The sequence below is a fragment of the Tyto alba genome, unplaced genomic scaffold, assembly GCF_018691265.1.
Source record: "Tyto alba isolate M040663 unplaced genomic scaffold, T.alba_DEE_v4.0 Super-Scaffold_2, whole genome shotgun sequence".
NCBI lineage: Eukaryota > Metazoa > Chordata > Aves > Strigiformes > Tytonidae > Tyto > Tyto alba.
In genome coordinates, this window is record NW_024881282.1 from 2,806,194 (window position 1) to 2,825,964 (window position 19,771).

Consider the following 19,771-nt stretch of genomic DNA (forward strand, 5'->3'; position numbering starts at 1 on the left):
ACTTCCCATGCTTCAAAAAGTGCCATAAAACCACAAGAAACAGCACAATCCCTGCACTGCTGTCTCTGAGCTCTGATCCCTGGTGGGGTTGATGTCTACACTTGGGAGAACAATTTTATTTAGGAGGCCTTTCAGGGCTGTAAGTCTCAGCGAAGCACATGGAAAGGGCTGCAGCAATGGATTTAAAAATAGTAGAGATGGAGGAGATGGGCTGGATGAGAATCAGTAGCTAACAGAGATGGGAGCACAGGGATCAAATTAGCGTGCTGCAGGATTAATTTAGAGCCCCTTCCCATGCCGGTGGCGAGACAGCAGCCCTGGGCAGGGCTTTCCCCCGCAGAGACTCCCCCCGTGCCCGTGGCACCGCTGCCTCTGCCCCGGGGGCTTCCCCACCGAGCCGTGTCCAGACACGGCTCCCACCCAGCTCCACCACGTCCCCTCTCCGCGCAGCGCCGGGTCCCAGCTAAACCCACGCAACGTCCCTCCCCGCGGAGCTCGGGGCTGGCAGCACCCTCAGTCTCCCCCCCCGCCCAGGGAAGGGCTCCCCCGACCCCACACCCCCCCCCCCCCGGAGACCTGCTGCTGCCCTGGGCTGGGCTGGGGGGGGGAAACCCACTCGCCCCCGCACCACGTCCCGTCGAACGGTCTCGCTGCTCCCCCCGCTGCCCAGCTCCCGCAGCCTGCCTCTGGCTCTCGCCAGCCTTCCCCTTCCACGGCCCACGCCTCGGCGCGATTGGGACCCCGGCACCGAGGAGGACGGCTCGGGCAGACGCTCTCCACCGCGCAGGGCGTGGGTGCCCCACAGCTGGTGCTGGCACAGGGCGCCCGGGGCTGCGCTGCCTGCAGAGCACGCCGTGCAGCCGCTCGCCGGTGGACACCTCGGAGTCCCCGTCTGCAGGGAAGAGGTGGCTCTCCTCCCTCTCGCTGCGGGGCCAGGGCTCTTCCAGGCCAGCCCTCCCCGGTGCCGGGAGGAGAGCGGGTGGGAGAGCCACCCGCGGCCAGGCAGCAGGCGGGCTCTCCCCCTCCTGGTGCAGGAACCCGAGCTCTGGGGCTCAGGGGTGGGCACCGCTCCCTCCTTGGCCCTGGCGTGCTTCTGCAGAGGGGCCGATACTGCCCCCAGCCATGGCTTTCCGCCTCGGCTCCTCACCCAGGGCTGTCTGCAGATTCCTGAGCAGCTCCTGCTCTGGGACCCCACGGTGTCACCCTCTCTGGGGGGTGAGTCACCGGGGGCGCAGCACGAATCATTCACAGACCCCATCAAGGTCTTACGTGGGCTCCTTCTCCATTATGGGTGCTGTAGCCCAGTCAGTGCAGCACAACCTCTGCTAGGGCCAGGTTGCAGGCTTTCTGCTGGGTTTGTAGGGCCTCGGGAATGTGATTTGCCAGTCTTGCTTTGTCTTAACTTGTCTTGAACTGCCTGAAGCTTAGTTTTTTCCTTGATTTAATTGTAACTGCATCTTTTTCATAACCAAGTGGCTATGACTAATTTGTTTTACTTCTGCTTGTCTTTATCTGGTGTAGCCAACGTTTCATATAGCCATTAGGAGCAAGCAATTTATCTGTGTGGAGTGAAGTATTTATGCCTCTCCTGTACTGGTGCAAGGTGGAAGAACAGAGGCACGACGTGACACTGGAGGTTCTGAGCAGGGGGACGCAGGATGAGAGGGACCACGGGCTGGTGCAGGAGCCCTCAGGGTTCTTTCTGGGGCCAGTGGCACCATAAGGGATGTGTATTTCTGAGCCAAACGCAGTAACAAGGCTGGCTGGGGCCAGGAGGGAAAAAATAAAGCAAAGATGGATGTATGTACCGCTTTGAACAGGGAACGTTTTCTTTTCCTTCTTGATGGGACCATCCCCTCTCCCATCCTGTGCCCACACATCCTTGTCTTGGCTTTCCCCTTTCTAGCTTATTCCTGCAGCTCATGTTGGCTCACTGCTCATTGCATTGGCTCTGCAAATGTTTGCAGGCTCCCAGTGATGGAAGAGAGCTCTCAGCATCCCTGGGGTAGCCAGCCCGGTGGTAAATTATTCCTGGTGGCAGAAACTGCTTGTGGTATCTACATGGTTGTCAGCAGATGATTTTGCTGACGTTGGAGAGGAGCCTGGCAGGAAGAGGAACAGGCGCTGATTTTGCAGGGACCTGGCTTTGCCTGCATGGAGACACCATTCCCATTTAACAGTGTGGGATTGCTGTACTTTCTGTGGATTAATCTCCCAGCTGTGCTTGCTTAGAGCATCCATGAAACTCCCCCATCACTCCCTGATGTGCTGCTCGGTTGGTGCAGCGTGTTGCATAGTTCAGGGGACATTCTGGGGACAACACCTGTTGCTGGCTTTCCCGGGAGGAGGCAGCCAGACCTGTGACTCCCCAGCATGAAGGATGTTAAAGCAAGCTGGGCACTCACCCAGCCTCTGCCTGCTCTGGCAGGGTGACATCACAGGGACAACCATGGCCCTGGGGGGACTGATGCTTCTCCAATGCTACAGGTTTGGGGGGGAAGGAAAACAGGGGGGCTGCCATCCTTCCCCCCAAAAGCGCTGGCCCTGAGCTGATGGGAACTTGAAAGGATATTTTCCCCCAGCCGTGTTAAGTCTTCTGCTCAAATTGTGCCTGAGCTGTGAGCAGGGAGTAATCTTCCTGGCTGTAATACCCCTGGCTAGAATATCAGTTGATTTTTTTAGTAATGGAGTGGATTTCAATGAATTAAGGTTACTTCTGCCCAGCATCTGGCAGAGGGGGACACAGACTTGAGTGATGCCCTGGGGCTCTGCATTCATCTTCTCACCTGGTTCATCCCAGTAAGAAAGACACTCAGACTCTGTAAAGTATTATTTAAAATGTGATTTATTAGAGTTAGCACAAAAAAGAAGGCATTGATAGTACAGATAATCCCATGCCACTTCAGATGCTAGAGGACCCCAAATTGTGCAGCATCGAATGGATGCCTGACCAGCACGCAGCAGACTGGGAGATCCCATATGTCTGTTCAGGATTTATTTTAAAAGCTTTGGTCAGTGCTGCTGTTCTGCTAGAGGGCAGAGAGGGGGAGTCCTTCTCCTTCTCTTGGAAGCACCTGCAGGCTCTTTAGCTTTTGAAGAGGATTCCCCAGACTGCCCAAATCCCAATTGCTGTGAGGACTCTCTGAACCGTTTGTCTCTTTCTCATGCAGGGGGGGAAAGAGAGGCAGGGGGCAGCCGGGATCTGCAGGAGAAAATTGCAGGAAGATCATAGGCCAGGAAGGATTTAGAGCAGCTTTCTCATATAAAACCATAGAATCACAGAAGGGTTTGGGTTGGAAGGGACCTTAAAGATCATCCAGTCACACCCCGCTGCCCCGGGCAGGGACACCTTCCATCAGCCCAGGGTGGTCAAAGCCCTGTCCAACCAGCCTTGAAGGGGAACATAAGTTTTTTCCTCCACCCATCAGCATTAGCAAAACCACAGAGAAATTGTGCTTCGACAAAGGCAACACAACCTGGCCCTAGCAGAGGTTGTGCTGCACTGACTGGGCTACAGCACCCATAATGGAGAAGGAGCCCACGTAAGACCTTGATGGGGTCTGTGAATGATTCGTGCTGCGCCCCCGGTGACTCACCCCCCAGAGAGGGTGACACCGTGGGGTCCCAGAGCAGGAGCTGCTCAGGAATCTGCAGACAGCCCTGGGTGAGGAGCCGAGGCAGAAAGCCATGGCTGGGGGCAGTATCGGCCCCTCTGCAGAAGCACGCCAGGGCCAAGGAGGGAGCGGTGCCCACCCCTGAGCCCCAGAGCTCGGGTTCCTGCACCAGGAGGGGGAGAGCCCGCCTGCTGCCTGGCCGCGGGTGGCTCTCCCACCCGCTCTCCTCCCGGCACCGGGGAGGGCTGGCCTGGAAGAGCCCTGGCCCCGCAGCGAGAGGGAGGAGAGCCACCTCTTCCCTGCAGACGGGGGCTCCGAGGTCTCCACCGGCGAACGGCTGCACGGCGTGCTCTGCAGGCAGCGCAGCCCCGGGCGCCCTGTGCCAGCACCAGCTGTGGGGCACCCACGCCCTGCGCGGTGGAGAGCGTCTGCCCGAGCCGTCCTCCTCGGTGCCGAGGTCCCAATCGCGCCGAGGCGTGGGCCGTGGAAGGGGAAGGCTGGCGAGAGCCAGAGGCAGGCTGCGGGAGCTGGGCAGCGGGGGGAGCAGCGAGACCGTTCGACGGGACGTGGTGCGGGGGCGAGTGGGTTCCCCCCCCCAGCCCAGCCCAGGGCAGCAGCAGGTCTCCGGGGGGGGGTCGGGGGAGCCCTTCCCTGGGCGGGGGGGGAGACTGAGGGTGCTGCCAGCCCCGAGCTCCGCGGGGAGGGACGTTGCGTGGGTTTAGCTGGGACCCGGCGCTGCGCGGAGAGGGGACGTGGTGGAGCTGGGTGGGAGCCGTGTCTGGACACGGCTCGGTGGGGAAGCCCCCGGGGCAGAGGCAGCGGTGCCACGGGCACGGGGGGAGTCTCTGCGGGGGAAAGCCCTGCCCAGGGCTGCTGTCTCGCCACCGGCATGGGAAGGGGCTCTAAATTAATCCTGCAGCACGCTAATTTGATCCCTGTGCTCCCATCTCTGTTAGCTACTGATTCTCATCCAGCCCATCTCCTTTGTCTCTACTATTTTTAACTCTATGCCTAATGCTCTCCTTCTTCCCACCTTGCAGCCCTTTTCTATAAGCTTTACTGGAGGAAGCACCACCACGACCCCCAGCCCACCCCCCCCCCCCCGCCGCAGATCTGAGGGCAGCCCCTGGGTGAGCTCCAGGGCTATTCCTGAAGTCACAGAAACACTTTATGACCTGGTCTTGGAAGCAACGTGGAGCTCAGAGCATTTCTGAGTGATGCAAAGAGAAGAAAAGGCCACATCCCACTGAATACCACGTCACGGGTGGCTCTGGGTATGTGAAATTTAAGCCCTGGTGTCGGGATGATGATATTGGTAGTATCTGCTGTGCACTGCTTTTTCCAGATTCTGATTGTCAGGCCTTTGGGTGGAAAAATCAAGGTCCAGGCATCTTTTGGGTATCCCAACGTGCTTCAAAATCGGTGACTACATTGAGAGGAGGGACATGCTGTCCTCCCTTGCTGTAGCTGGTAGTCACTAGTCCGTGAGGTGCCAGATCTGCTTCTGGGGCACATCCATGTGTCCTCGAAGGATGTGCCAGGGTGCACAGCCCAAGCAAAGCAGCAAGAAATCCATTTAGCAGGGGATGGGAAGGGCTGGCTTCCTACAAGCCACTAGCAACCAGAAAAAAAAAGGGCTGGAGCCAACAGCGGGGGTTTGCAGTGATATGCTTATGGTCTCCCACTCAAATCTGGTCCAAGACTGCAGGCTCACATCAAATGCCAACCAGAAAGGGGGGTTTTGGCTTGTAGGGAAGTGTTTTATTTTCTTTAATTAGTTCGATCTGAACTGGATGGAGACCAAACATCATCTCAATCGCCAGCAAGCCCTGAGCTGTGCAGCGCATGATTGGAGCTGACAGCCTCAGTGTTGTTGGTGCAAATGCCAGCAAAACCTGCCGATCGACCTGAAAAACCCCTACAGATCTGACATGAAACATTTCATGCTCAAGGAATGGACTTTTAAAATGAAACATCAGGAGCAGTTTCTGCTCAGATCCCTTCCTCTCTTGATTTTGCAATTGCTAGTGGTTAGGAAAATCCCTGCAGAGTAACTCAGACCTGCTCTAACAGCCCCCTGCATTGGAATAACCAACTGAAGCAATAAGTTTTACCCTATATATATCCAGGACAGAGCAATTAGAGCCTATCATGATTATTATAGCCTGACTGTGGTGATTTACCAGGCATCTGAGTGCCTATACCCACATCTCTGGGTGCCTCACGCTTGCCTTTCGTAAGGACACGATGCTTCCCGCAGGGATCTGCTGAATTAAGGGAGAATTAAAGGCATATGTTATTCACTGACACAGTTCATCAACAGGCTGGCATCCCAAGGAGCAACAGTTCAGGGTCTCGCCTTTGAGGAAGGATCTGCTTTATCATGGCGTGGCAGCTCGCCCAGGGAAGGCCAACGCTGCACCCTGCCTTGGAGACAGCTGTGATTTATTCCAGAGCTGGATTTCTGCTTCTGTTCAACAGGGTGTGGAGATGTGGGGTTGGAGAGATGAGCCAGGCTGCCTCAAGGAGGCAGGTTTCACCCTTTCAGCATCCCTCCTGTAACCACTCCAACATTGCATCCCCAACCCAACCTGGAAGGCAGGTCCCAGCCCCGCTGGGGATTTGCCTTCCTGAAGAAACCCCAGTGCTTTTCTCCTGCTGCCCAGAGCTCATTGCCCAGCACAGCCCTTCCCCTGTCCTCTGTGCAGAAGACTAATCAGATGCATGTAGGAGTGTTTGATCAGCTCCATTTTGTGCCTTGCTACCCACCCTCCAAACCTCTCTGCAACCACAGTCCGTTTCCCCTGGGGAGTCTTGTTCCACCTCTAAACCCTATGGCCTTTTGCTTGCAAACACTTTATTTCCATCCTCTTGGCTCCCATCTCTGTCCTATAAACGGAAAGGCTTAGACAGACACTGCTGCACATTTAGGGCTGTGTGACCATGAGATTTACTGAAGCAAATCCAGTCAGCTGATATATCCCGGCACACTCATTAAAGGAATTATTTTCCACTGACATTCAATCTATGTCTGCACAGGGCGGGGGGAAAAAAGGGCGAGCTGGTATGTTTTGCATAACGTGAATGAAAAGCACGCCAGGCAGAGTCCCAGGAGATGGGAGCACATCTCTGCCATACCTATATCACTTTCGGCTATACTCTTTATCAGGGTGTTTAGTGATAGGACAAGGGGTGATGGTTTTAAACTGAGAGAGGGCAGATTTAGGTGAGATCTAAGGTAGAAATTCTTCCCTGTGCGGGGGGTGAGGCGCTGGCCCAGGGTGCCCAGAGAAGCTGTGGCTGCCCCCTCCCTGGAAGGGTTCAAGGGCAGGTTGGACGGGGCTGGGAGCACCCTGGGCTGGGGGAAGGGGGCCCTGCCTGGGGCAGGGGGGTGGAAATGGATGGACTTTAAGGTCCTTTCCAACCCAAACCATTCTAGGATTCTCCCTACAGCCTTTTCTTCTGGGTACCATGGATGGGCTGTGCCTACAAAGACCTCTCTTTATTCCCATAGGAAATTCTCTTCTGAGCAGCCAGCATGAGCACTGCAGAGAGAGAGCTTCTCAGAGCAGATCTGAGGCTCAATACCATGATGGAGGGAGGCCCTACCTCATGCTGTGTAATACTTTCTAATGTTTAAACAGCTTTTCCCTCTAGGAAACCAGAGGACTTGTTATACCCTAAAGAGGGTTTGCATGGGATGCGACCAACTCTGGGGTGCAGCGCTGCCCCCAGCACCAGCTGTGATGGTGGGAAGGGATGGCACAAGCCTGGGAGGCCCTGGCAGAGCAGAGGAGGCCATGCCCTTGTCCATCAGGGTTAGGTTCCATCGAGAGCTGGAGTAACACACTTGCCAGTGTGCATGTCCTGTGGTGAGGGATGGACACCAGCCCCGTCAGTTCTGAGCTCATCTGGAGGACATAAGGAGACGGCCAGGGGACTCTGGCTGATCACAGGACGCTTAAGTGTGTGTTGCTGCATGAGCAAAAGCAAATGAGATCCCCAGATGTATCTGGAAGGGTGTTTTCAGCAGATCAGAGAACGGTTGGAGCCGCGGCAGAGACCCTTTGGGATACCTCCTCCTGCACAACCACTTTGCTGGTGGCACAGAGAGACCAGCCTAAATCCTTGGAGACACCAAGCTTCTGCTGTTCCCAGTGGCTGCCAGAGGCTGATCTGCACATCCAGGGAGTCTGACAGAGCAGGAATGTGAGTTCAAGCATCCAACGCCCCATCTAGTGCTCTAAATGCTTCCCTGACCTGTCAGTCCCACACTGTTCCTACAGAGCTCTCTGCTCGTGACGGCTCATCTCCATGTGCCATTCCTGGCAGAGCTGAGCCAAAATTATATCAAAGGCAAATCCAGGCTGCAGAACCCACCCCTGAGCTTCCAAAGCCTCTCAACACCAGACTTTTAACTGGGAATACTTACACAGGCGCACAGAGATTGTGGGTCACTTACCAGGGTGCACTGGAGACCAGACTTCAGCCCTTTGGACCTTGGATGTCATCTCCAGAACCCAGGTGTTCTGCCCATGCTTGTCTTCTGTATTAAATTGCCATTTTTCTGTTAAGTTTGAGAGGGGGATAGAGGAGGATCAAAGCTCTTCATGGTATCGTGGATGTCTCCTCCACCCACAGAGTTCCCCTCTAAAGGTGTCAAGAAAACTCCTGTTTTATGGCAGCTTAACAGGACAGAGAAGTGCAGGCAGCCTGAATTTTTGCTGCTCTGAAATCAAACTCAGCTCCAAGTATGTTTTTGCATCACAGAGATAAAAACACGCCTTTCTGCTTTGCCCCATTGCATTCCTTGGTGTAAGGTATGATGTTTCTTAAGCCAGACTGCTATTACCCCTGGTATATACTCTCAGCTGTGTGTCTTTTTGAAGCAGAGACACGTTCAAGCCCCAAAGGACCTACAGCAAGCTCCAGTGACTAGATTTTCACCTCTGTGATGGATCAAACTGGAGATACAGTTGAGCAAGGCAGAGATTTGAATTTAGTACTGAGATCTGAACTTCCATTCCTGACTGGCTGGCTTCACATGCTAGGCGCTGAATTTAAAGCTCTTCCATAAATTTCACAGTTTACACTAAAAAGAAAGCCCAGTTGGTCATACAACAGATGCATTCTCGGGTTCAGTTCATAGCTGCTTGAGCTCTGTGCTGTTTCAGCCCTCTTTTGATTGCCCCAAGTGGATGTTTTTTTTTGAGGTGAATCTATGCTGTGTTGGCCCACTGTAATCTGCAACCTTAAGCCCTTTAACTTCCCTACATAGTATTTCTAAGGGGGATGGGGAAATAATGAGGCTCTGCTGAAGTTCACTTGGAATGCTTTGTACAGTTCTTGCTGTTTGGATCAAGAAAAATCAACCTGGAGTGAGTGCTGTTGAGCAGTGATGGGTTCTTCAAGACATGGCAGGCTTGGGGAGGGGACATCGAGCTACCACTTGCTGGACACCAGGCAAATAAGATGGTGTTGATGTAAAAAAAAAGGTTAGCATTGTCCTGGGATGCATGTCCTACAAACAGTCTACCTGCAGTTGTATGCCTTGGGGAGCCTTTGGCTGTTGAGCTGTATGGAGCCCGGTGCAGATATCAAAACAGGGAGGGACCAATGAGAGGGTTGGGAAAAAATTATGGGAGAGACTGGCAATCAGGAAAATGAAATTTCTGAGGAAAGATGGATTGAAATGTGATTTTTAGCCAGAAGAAACCAAGTGGAGGCATGAAATGACCTTCAAATACTTAGAAAAAGTTGATATAACAAGGAAAGGAATAAACTTTACCATGCCTGGGGTGCATAGGAGGAAATGTTACAGGCTTAAATCCTACTAATTAAGGTTGAACATTAAGGAAATGTTATAAGGATGAAGAGAGAGGAAGCTGGAGAGTGCTTGCAGTTCCCATCACTGAAGGTCTTAAAGCACATGGTAGATAAACACGTACTGTGGATGGCCCTGCCTGGGGCAAGGGATGTCTCGGTGGCTTTTTGAGGGCTCTGTGATTGCAAGTGAAAATGATTTGTTTAGTCTAGGAAAACAAAGAATGAGGCATCACTGTCCATAAGTATGTGGGGAGTCTGGAGAGGGGAGGGTTAGTAAACACATGGGAGAGAAAAAAAAGTGACATTGAGACTGCTTTGAGATAGTATGGACTAGCCTGGGTGATGGCTAGGCAGGAGGAGGACTCTGAGCATCAGAAAGTCCCATCCATGGCAGCAAGGATCTTCTCTGCCTCCCAAAGTGGGGAACTGAGAAAACCAGACTCGTGCAAGGAGGAGCTCATCAGTCTCTGGGCGACGTTACATGCCCTGGTGCAACTGAGGACTGCACCCAGGTTTCCAAATTCCTATTGAGCCCTTAATGAAGCTCAGTGAAAACGTCTGATGAAACCGAGGCAGGCCTTGAATTTTGTATGGTTTCAACATAGGATTATGGTTGCAACATAGCTCAGGCTTGCTGTGACTGTTGAAGGTGTCTCTTAGTGAGCAGAGCCTTTGAGCATGAATTCAAACACATCCCAACCAGCACAAGCCATGACTGGGGCTGCAAACATCTGGCCCAGCTCAGACAGGACCATCCTGCTGCAGGTGGCTGCTGTGTCCCTGTACGTTTGTGACCTCTCTGCTATTTTGCTACAAATGAGGTTCACATCTGGATTCTTTCCGTCCACCTTCAGCTTCCCAAGATCTCCTTTCAGGTTCTGCACCTTATGCACCCCTTGAGAAACCAAGAACCAAGGCTTGCCCCCAAGGCTACCCTAGACCTACATCAGCACTGTAAGTCATGCAGGGTTGGATTTATTGCTGTTGTGTGGCTGAATTAAGGTCTTGCATCACATTAGCAGCTGCTACAGCATCAGTATTGGCAGCGCCTGCTGCCGGGGGCTGCAGGACCAGGGTGTGCTCTATGGGCACAGAAAGAGGCAAGTTCTTTTCTCGTGGGTTTGCTGCTCGTCTCGAAGGAGCAATGGAGGCAGAGGGTGAGTGACTGCAGCTTACCCAGATGAGAGACGTGGTTATCCCATGAGTCATGGGCTACTTGGCAGTGTGGTCATCCCTGGATGTCTCCTTAGCACGTGGCTGGACATGTTGTCTGTGCACACGCAGCTCATCTGAGCTTGCAAACAGACCTGAGTCTTCCTGGGAGGGCTGAGGTCCTTCACTGTGCCTTGCTCAGCCTTGATGACTATGAAAGCCTTGGCTGCACCTCGGGACCATCACCAGGACAATTTGAACATGGAGTGTCTTGCTCTTGATGTCCAGGCCCCCAACACTCATGATGGAGCAGTTCTCCCCAGCGTTTCAGAATCTCACATCTCCCCCCTTTCCAAAACACACATTTGGCAGCTGGGAGGGAGTGGGGACCTTGGGGGTCTCTTGGACACATCCTCACACAGCTGCTGACAGTTGGGGCTGGAGAAAGTCTCTGCTTCTTGGCTGCTCTTGACAGCAGCCTTCACCCCTGCGACTCCTCCTTGTTGTTTTCCAGGGGATGGCTGAAAATCTCCAGGTGGAGAGAGGGGCTGGAGCACTCCCACGGAGGGGACAGGGTGAGATGGAAATTCCTGCTGGGGATGAGTCACGCTCCGCGTGCACGACTACGCCTGGAAAAAGCAACCACTGGCAACTGCTTCCCATCCTGCTGCGGGGTTGGGGGGAAAGAAAGGCTTTCTGGTTCCTTTGGGATCTTTTTTTTTTTTTTTTTTTTTTTTGGCTTGCTTTAACAGGGATGCATGGCAGGGCTTAGCAATTGCTGGGAGGTTGCAACCCTTCTCCTGCACGTCAGCCTTTGCCTCAGCATCATACCAAAGTGCCTGGCAGTGGTTATGCTGTGGGATCAGGAGAAGGAAAAATGGAAAGGATGTCTTTGGGGGAACTGGAATGGTGTAAAATTGCTTCTCCAAGCAGGGGTATTCCTGCTGTGCTCAGTGCATTTCCAAGTGGCTACCTCAGCCCCTCCAGTCCCTGGTTTAGGGGTAGGACTGGTGGATGGGAGCAAGCTGTCAGTGGGCCGTGCTGCGGAAGCTGCTGTGTACACACTCCCAGCCTCCAGACATTTCTAGCCTAAACACAGAAGTGAGGGGAAGCCACCGACGTGGTTGTTTTTTGGTGGTTTGGGGTTTTTGGTTGTTTTTTTTTTTTTTTTTTTTCAAAATGATTTTCTTCAGAAAATGCTACTTGGTTGAACTTGCCCTTACATGCACATCTGTGAACCTGTATGGTGCTCACCAGGTTTCAACACATTTCCATCGGGAACAAGCTTACAAGCTTTACACTTTTTTTTCTGCTCTAAGATAAATTATGCTGGAGTTTCACCCAGGTTGGGGAGGTAGCAGAGCTGGGAATAAAATCCCAAATGACTGCCCAATTCTTGGCTAGTATGGCACAAAGCATAGGGTGACTTTTTCTATTTTACCCACATCCCTTGCTTTTTTTTTTTCCCCCCAAGTCCCAGAACAACCGCACAAGTGCCAAACCCCCAGCACTTTGCAGGGTGTGAAAAACATTTTCCTTCCCAGCTCCTGGAGAGACACTGCCCCATTTTATAGAGACAGGAGCCGAACTGTTTGCTCACAGCCGCTGATAGTCAGGCACAAAGGTTTATCTGTGCTGCTGGCTCTGGGAGCATCCTCAGACCCTGGATGCAGCGCTTGGTGCTATGCGGTACCAGTGCCATAACACAGCAAGGTCTGGATCCACACCAAACCCCTCTGCCTCCTTACCCTTGCAGTAACCACCTCGCCAACCCTCTGCATTTTGACCTATCAACTCTTCCTCCATTTCACATTTACCTTTGTGGTATTTTGCCTTGAAATCAAGCAAAACTCACCATCCACCTCCCTGCGTTTCTGCTGTTATAGCTGACCGTGGGAAGCAGGCATAACAGTGCATTTATTTCTGCTTCCCACTCTGTTTAGCATTACATTTTCTGAAAGATCCTCCTGCACCAGAGTCTCCTTCTGAGCAACAAACCGTTGCATTCACTTTGTAGGAAACATCTCTTCCTTGTGTGTCTCCACCAAAGCTGAAACACTCCTGCCTAAAAAACTATTTGTCAATCAGGCAATACCAGAGATGGTTGAGGCAGAGAAGGAGCAGCATTAAACTGGCTTTGAGCGTGGGTTTTCGTTCTGTGATGGAGCTGCAGAGCATAATCTGTGCTTAATTTTGCTGGGGTGTGGGATTCATGCACCGGGAGAATAATAAACTGCCCCCCGGGCTGAATCTCTGGCTGATGGCTGGAATTTGAGGAAATCCTGTGAGTTTCTAATCTTAGGCAGCTTTTTCTGGGTAGTTTATTCCTTTAAATAGAAAGGCTTAAATAGGATTGACTCCTACAATCCTTCTCCTCTGGACTAGTCTGTAATCTTTAGCAGCCAGCAATGGGTGCTTCTCTGTACATCCTTTCAGCTTCTGCTGCAAGGGGAGAACAAGGCATAGGTGGGCTCACCTTCTGCTTCTTTGTCCCATCCAACCCACTTTTGGAGCCAATTTTGGACACAATCAATGGGCAGAAGCAGACTTTGAGTTTTGTGAAACTGGGCAGGCAGAGAGAAGTTATAAATGACCCGTGGGGGAAAGGCTTGAATGTGAGCACAACCCTTTACGAGACACTAGAGGATCCACATGGCAGAAAGCCTCTGTGGCCACAGCCTGTCTTGGGTTTGACTCATTTGTACCACGTGCCCTCACTCTAAAAATAGCCCAAGGACATCTAAAACACCATGCGCTACTAAACCCATGGTGGAAGATGAATGCTCCAGAGATGCTGTTGAAAAGATAGTGGCTACAGATGGGTAAATGTGGAGGCCTCACCTCCAGGTAAGACATTTTGGAGTCCCTAACTGGGTCATTAATTCAGAAGAGCATAATTAACAGAGTAATTTAACTCGGCATGAAAGCCAAAGGCAGAAAGGTCACTAAGTGGTCAGAAGTCAACCTGCTGAAGAAATCCCACTGGGCCAGCTGGTGTTGGCAGCCCAGGCTTGGTGTTGAGTGGGTAACGTGGTGGCACCACCTGGAGACCTTCCCAGCTCCAGGCCTGCCCCCTTGGAGTGGCAGGGAAAAGACCCTGCTATCTGCTGCCACATGTCAGGCCTCTCTCAGGTTTCTCCTGGGCTGTTTGAAGCCCATGGGAGATGGGGAAGGAAGGAGTAGGGGGGAAGGGTGGGTCATGGAGGAGAAGAAGGGTGACAGACCATTGCCCAGGACTGACAGAGCAGAGAAGTCAAATATGATGTGAATGAACGAGATAAAGCCCTGGCCGTGGGGAAACTTGAGCCTGGGTGCATCTCTCTGACATGTGACAGGGCTGGTCATGCCAGGCAAAAGAGGTCCTTGAGGATGCAATCATTTCTGGGGCGAAACGCTGCACGGGTGGGCAGTGCCCAGCCACACTGCATCCCTGTCTTTTGCTGATGTTGTCTGTCTGTCCATGAGAGAGGTGTGGCAGCCGCCTGGATTGCAACTGCACAAAGACACCTTCATCATGGGATCTTCTGGGTGAAATACCTGGGATGCTTTCTAAAGCTTATTTATTTGTTCTGGAAGGGAACATCTTGTTCATCTTCTCTGACTCATGTACAAAGCAGGTCAGAGAGCATTGTCCCCCACAACTTGCAATGGCATGAGGGAATATCTTTTTTAGGCTGACCAATCCTATCTCTGGAGGACTATTTACATTGCTGATCTCCAGGAGAGCAGTCCACCTCGTCTCTGGTGAGCGAATGCAGGTTTCTCCGTAATTTTCCAGTAGGATTTGCAGTGGGTGGTCACAGACTCTAGAGCTTGGCAGCCTTTTCAGTGGTGCTGTTTGCTGCAGAAACCACTTATTTTTATCCTTGTATGGAATAATCATCTCCTGATGTCTGTGCTGAAGTCTGTGATTTGTGCAGCCAAGCTCCCTGACTTTACAAGGTCTGTGCCACCACCCTTTGCAGGCTCCAAAGCAAGACACCAAGCCTGGCTTTACCCATTCTCTTCCTCACCTCTGCAAATCCTTCTTCCTAAACCTATCCCTGGCCCTCCTCCACAGCCAGAAGAGCATGTCCTGAAGGGCAGGTGCCACTGCGTGTTGGCTGATGTTTGGCAACCTATTCCCATGCTGGGCAACAACTTATCTCTGTACATTCCTGTCCAGGAGAAGAGTCCTTGCGCTGCCCCAGCTTCCCCACCCCGCTGATGTGTCTTCAATACCTTCTGATGTGTCCTTAAGGCACAGGGGAGAGCAAACAGAGCATTTTCCTCCTCCCACCACCCAGTCTTGGAGTGCGTGGGAAGTCCGACACTGCTGGGAGATTGCAATGAGTCAGCGTTTGCGCATGCTGAGTCACTGCAGGGAGGTGCCAGAGAGGAGGGGGGGGGGGCGCCCAGCCTCATTGGTGGGGTGGAAATGTCCCAGGAAGAAAATCTGTCTGAAAAAAAATTCCTATTAATGAAGCCTAATGAGCTGTCAAGGACAGGTTACCACCTTGTAGCGTTGCTTCTAGCAGGGCCATCATGGATCTGAAGTGTCACCCTGTGAGGACAGGTTATTGCCTGAATCCTTCCAGATGGCCCACAGCTCATCATTCAGGACGTGTGCCACATCCTTCACCCATGGCTGCCCTTGCAGACCTGTCCTGGGACGTGCCAAGGGGTGACTCTTGGTAGTTCCATCACACCATGTCTGGGGAACCATGCTGTCCCACATGCCATACTGGTGGGGAGGCCATGGAGGAATGACTGGCAAATCCACAAAGCAGGGCTTTGGGAATGTCTTCTGAGTATAACTAATTCCCAGTCCCCCCACTGATGCAGTTTGTAAAATTCTTTTTTTTTTTTTTTAGGTAAAGATGCTTCTCAGCACATGTGATAGCTTTGGATGTGGATTAGCTCAGGACTTCATCCCCGATGCTCAAAGCAGGTTTAAGATTTAAAGGTGGGAGCTGCAGCACAAGCAGGTCCTCTGTGCTAGACACACTTGCTGACCCCCACAGACACTTGAATATCATCGGTCCCTCGATGAACAGCACAGAGTGCACCAGAGGATGCTTTAAATATACAGCCCCAAATCACCCTCTCTCTTGCCAAGCACTTGCTGGCTGTACGGATGCTCCTCACAGTCAGCCTGAAGGAGTCCTGATTATTTTTATCAAGCCCTTGGCTTCTTCTCTCCTTTCTTTCAGCTATAAAATGGGAAAAAAATGAGTCCCTAGGATGATGACAGGTTCAGGAGGGGCAGTGAAGGGGACTTTTCCCTCCACAGGTATGGTGGGAGTTCATCTGCACCACAGTGGAACTAGATCTTCCTCCACAAGATCTTCCTCACTTCATCCTATTTGGGAGTTAACCTATTTGCTTTCTCATATGTGGCTTCCTTTCTCTTCACCCTCTCCTCCTGCTGAAAAGCAGGCCACCAGCAGGCCACAGATGCATGACAAGGGACAAACCCCAAAGAGCTTTACACTGACTTTTTTGCTGTTGTCAAAACTCAATACTCCTTTCAGGTTCCCTGTTCTGGCTATGTTCGGTAATGGAGTGAGGTAGTCCTGGCTTTAGATTTTCACCTCCATTTTCAGCTTGAATGGGATAAATTTCCAGGTCAAGAAGAGCTGGAGGAACCACCCCAGGAGCTTTTGGTCTCAGAGGCTCTGCCTTTAATATGAAATGAATTTTCTGTGCTTGCTCACAGCAGAGGCCAAGCAGGGAGTGAGGCCAGAAAAACAGGGGGTCATGTTGGAGTTTCTTTTTTTCTTCACTTAACACTGAAATAAAAATATATCTCAAGCTTGTTTGGGGATTAACAAGAAAAAAATCATCTTGATGAGAACCATCTGTGGCTGGGAGATGCAGGCTGCTTTCTGCTTTCCACCCAACACACAGACGCTGTTATTTGGGGTGTGTTCCTCTCTCGAATGTTATTCCTCTCATCCCTGTGCTGGTCAGAGGAATCCCAACTATTTAAGGAGGCTTTTCTCTCTGGATGGGCCCAGCATTAAAAAGCAGCAGCAGCTCATTACACCTATATAACATAATATTTGCTTTCCTCATTACAACACCGCTGCCCGGCACAGCTTGCTGGTGGCTGCTGGTCTCACTAGTGTAAATACTGGAAGCATCTTTGTTGTAACCCTTCCACCCCAGACGTTACCTCATGTTCAAAGTAAATATCTCGTGGCCTCTCCGACTTGTCCTGCAAACCAGGGGGGGGCCACAATTCGCCCCCAGGAGCGGAGATGCTGTTGCTCCACATCTGCTCGGCTGCTGAAAATGAGCGTATTCACACCATGGTGTAGAGGACCGCAGTGATTGCTGGGGTGGCTGCTAACCCCACATGGGGCTTGGGGTGTCTGCCAGCGAAATGCCTCTGGGTTGCAGGATTGGCAAAGGGAGGATTAAGAGTTGTGTTTACAGCATCAGAAATTCCAGAGAGAATTTGAAGCAGGAAAAAGCCTCCTAGCCCAGGAAGAGGAGGGGAAACTCAGGATGAAACCATCAGAAGACAGGGCAGGTCTGGTCCCGGGAGGAAAGGAGGGGAGGTTGAATAAGTTTCTCTGCTCTCACCATGCTTCTGGCAGGCGAGGAGGTTGCCCAGCTGAGATGCCTTCTCCTGGGATCGGCTCCTGGCAGGTTGAGCAGGAAGCTGGAAGTGAGACGAGACCAACAGGTTCTCCACGCTGCTGGGGCTGTGCGAGCCGCTCGGACGGCAGCTACGTACCTGACCTGGGAGCCACCCACTTCCGAAGAGCAAGGTGATGAGCTGAGCTAGCTGGGCATGAAATGGGCCAAAATAAGCACTTTAAGGGCTTATAAAAACCTGCTTTGAAGGAGGATTTTTGCGTGGGCCTTACTTGCCATGATATATTCAGAGTGAGCCCACAGCTTGCTTGGGAGATGGTTTGGACTGATTTGCACAAGTGATGGCAGGATGCACAGGTCCTGCCTTCAGTGCCCTCCTGCTTGTCCCCTGAGGACAACCTGCTGCATTGAATGTGGGGAAGCCTGAGTTATTTTAATCTACTAGGACTGAGTTAGCTCACATCTCCTCCATGGAGCCCAGCATGAGCCGGTTGGAGAGGACGATGTTGCTCCCACATCTCCACCTCCTTCCCACTGTGGATGACACAGAGTCTCCCAGTGTCACGGGGACTTGTGGATTTTGCAGTCCAGCAGATGAAGGCAAAATGCCTTCCATCTTTGAGGCCATAGCAAAATCCATCTGTAAGACATCAGCTTGTCCCTGCAGCTGGGGGTGCAGCCCATGCTCCTGCCCCAGGAACGCGGGATGCTCTGACGCTGCTTTGCCCAGCCCTGCTCTGACCACAGACTGGGAATAGTCACTGCTGCTCTCCTCAGCCCTGCCCATCCTGCCTGTCTTGCATCCCTAGGGATTTGTATGATGATTGCTGAAACTCCCTTGGGTTTCATCCTGCCCTGGCACCGCAGGACCACAAGGACAAGGAGCCCTCGCAGCTAAGTACTGGCTCAGCCCTGGCCCAACCAGTGCGCCCAGTTCAATGGGATTGTTTTGCTTCTGGTGACCATGAGGAGGTAGCAGGAGCTGTGCCAGCACAGCTTGGGTTGCAGAAGTGAAACCCTTGCTGTGTCCAGGCCCTTTGTCTCCTCTTGCTATTTCACACCCGGCTTTGATTTCATCTAGGAGAGCAAAGACGCTGCCTATGGACTCTGGGCTTGAACACAAAGATAAAATCGTGTAGTAGTGTGGCAAGTTAGTGATGCAAACAGAGCAACGAGGCATTGGGAAGAGCTGTGTGGTCTCAGGTCTTAACATGGTGCTAAAAATCTCCTGGGAAAGGTTTTCATGGGGGCTTTGGGGCCAGAGACCTTGAGCTGCTCCAGGAAAGGATGGGCAGCGTACAGGCAGTTCTGCCTTTTGACTCACCTCGGGTTATTTTAAGGTGCTCATGCTCTCTCCATGCATATGTTCTCCTGGGTGGCTGCACACAGAGTCTGGCTCACTCCTGAGTCAAGGCTTGCCTGGTTCCCACCACGCAAGCTGAGTCCTCCCTGGCTCTGACACACGAGCCGGGGGTCCAACTCCACATCTATGCTTGGATGAGTTTTGCAAGATGAAGGGTGACCCCCTTCATCCATCCGTGCATTTATCCTTTCTATCTGAACCACTTAACTGGCTCGATTGGCTTTGCAGTAGGTTGTAACACTCCACACCAGAAGAGGATAGTGTTCCTGCTTTTCTAGTGAGGTTTTTTTGAGGGGGGGATTTTGAACTTTTTAAGCGCACTCAACCTTCAGGAAACACCAGCTCTGACATTGGGCACTCCACTCTGCTTACAATCCTTTCCATGAGCCCAGGCCACCCAAATGCTGGCTAGCACACGTGTTGTTCTGCAAGCCCGATTCATCTTCCCAAAATTTATATTAAGGCCCTGATGGGCCAAATATGCCCCAAAATGCCAATCTGACTTTAGCAGAGGAACGTATTTGTGCATAGTTACTGATGCTTGGACAGCTGAACTCAGACGCACCCCACACACGCTGTATTTCACCCATCAGAAAAGCAGTTTACAGATTAAATTTATATAAACCACTGGAACTGCATCATGTAGAACCACATTACATTGTAACAGGAAGAAAAGATGTTGCTTTATTAGGAAGGGGGGGAAATCGATTCACATAGCATTTTTCAGACAATGAGGTTTTGAACTCTGGGTGGGTTTAATTTCGGCATTGTTTGTGCAAACACGTTCCATCACAGACAGACTTATCCAGAGGCTGTGATGGGTTTTTCATCCCAGCCTACAGATAAAGCCCCTGTTATGGGGTCAGTGAACCTTCAAGTCTTGCGTCTCTGTCCGAGAAAACGCCGGGATGGAGATAATCAGAAAACTGATGTTCCCCTTTGCCTTGCTGAATAAGAGAGGCTTTGTTCAGGGGTACAGGTCAGGTCTGTGGCAAAGCCTCTTGCAAGAGATTTTATTTCAGCTACCTGCAAAAGAGCTATGAGAAGAATGTGGTAGGTTCTTCTCGGTCTGGAGAAACGGAGAGATATCACCCAAAGGTGTTGTTTAATATTAACTGGACCAGTGCACATCTATGAAAGGTTTGATTGTGTGCCTATCTGAGTTTATATAAAAACATCACCTCCAGTGTTGTATTAATGTGGCTAAAGTCTTGCAAAGGCTGGAGCAGGT

General features: G+C 51.9%; 1 long non-coding RNA gene across 1 annotated transcript; it reads right to left on the bottom strand.

Moving 5' to 3' along the window:
- Nucleotides 1-1,234: 1,234 nt before the first annotated feature.
- Nucleotides 1,235-17,293, bottom strand: LOC116961134. Its single transcript, XR_004406815.2, has 3 exons — nucleotides 17,163-17,293; nucleotides 8,077-8,181; nucleotides 1,235-3,202 (listed from the first exon to the last, which is right to left on the bottom strand). It is a non-coding gene; the product is annotated as an uncharacterized LOC116961134 (long non-coding RNA).
- Nucleotides 17,294-19,771: the final 2,478 nt, after the last annotated feature.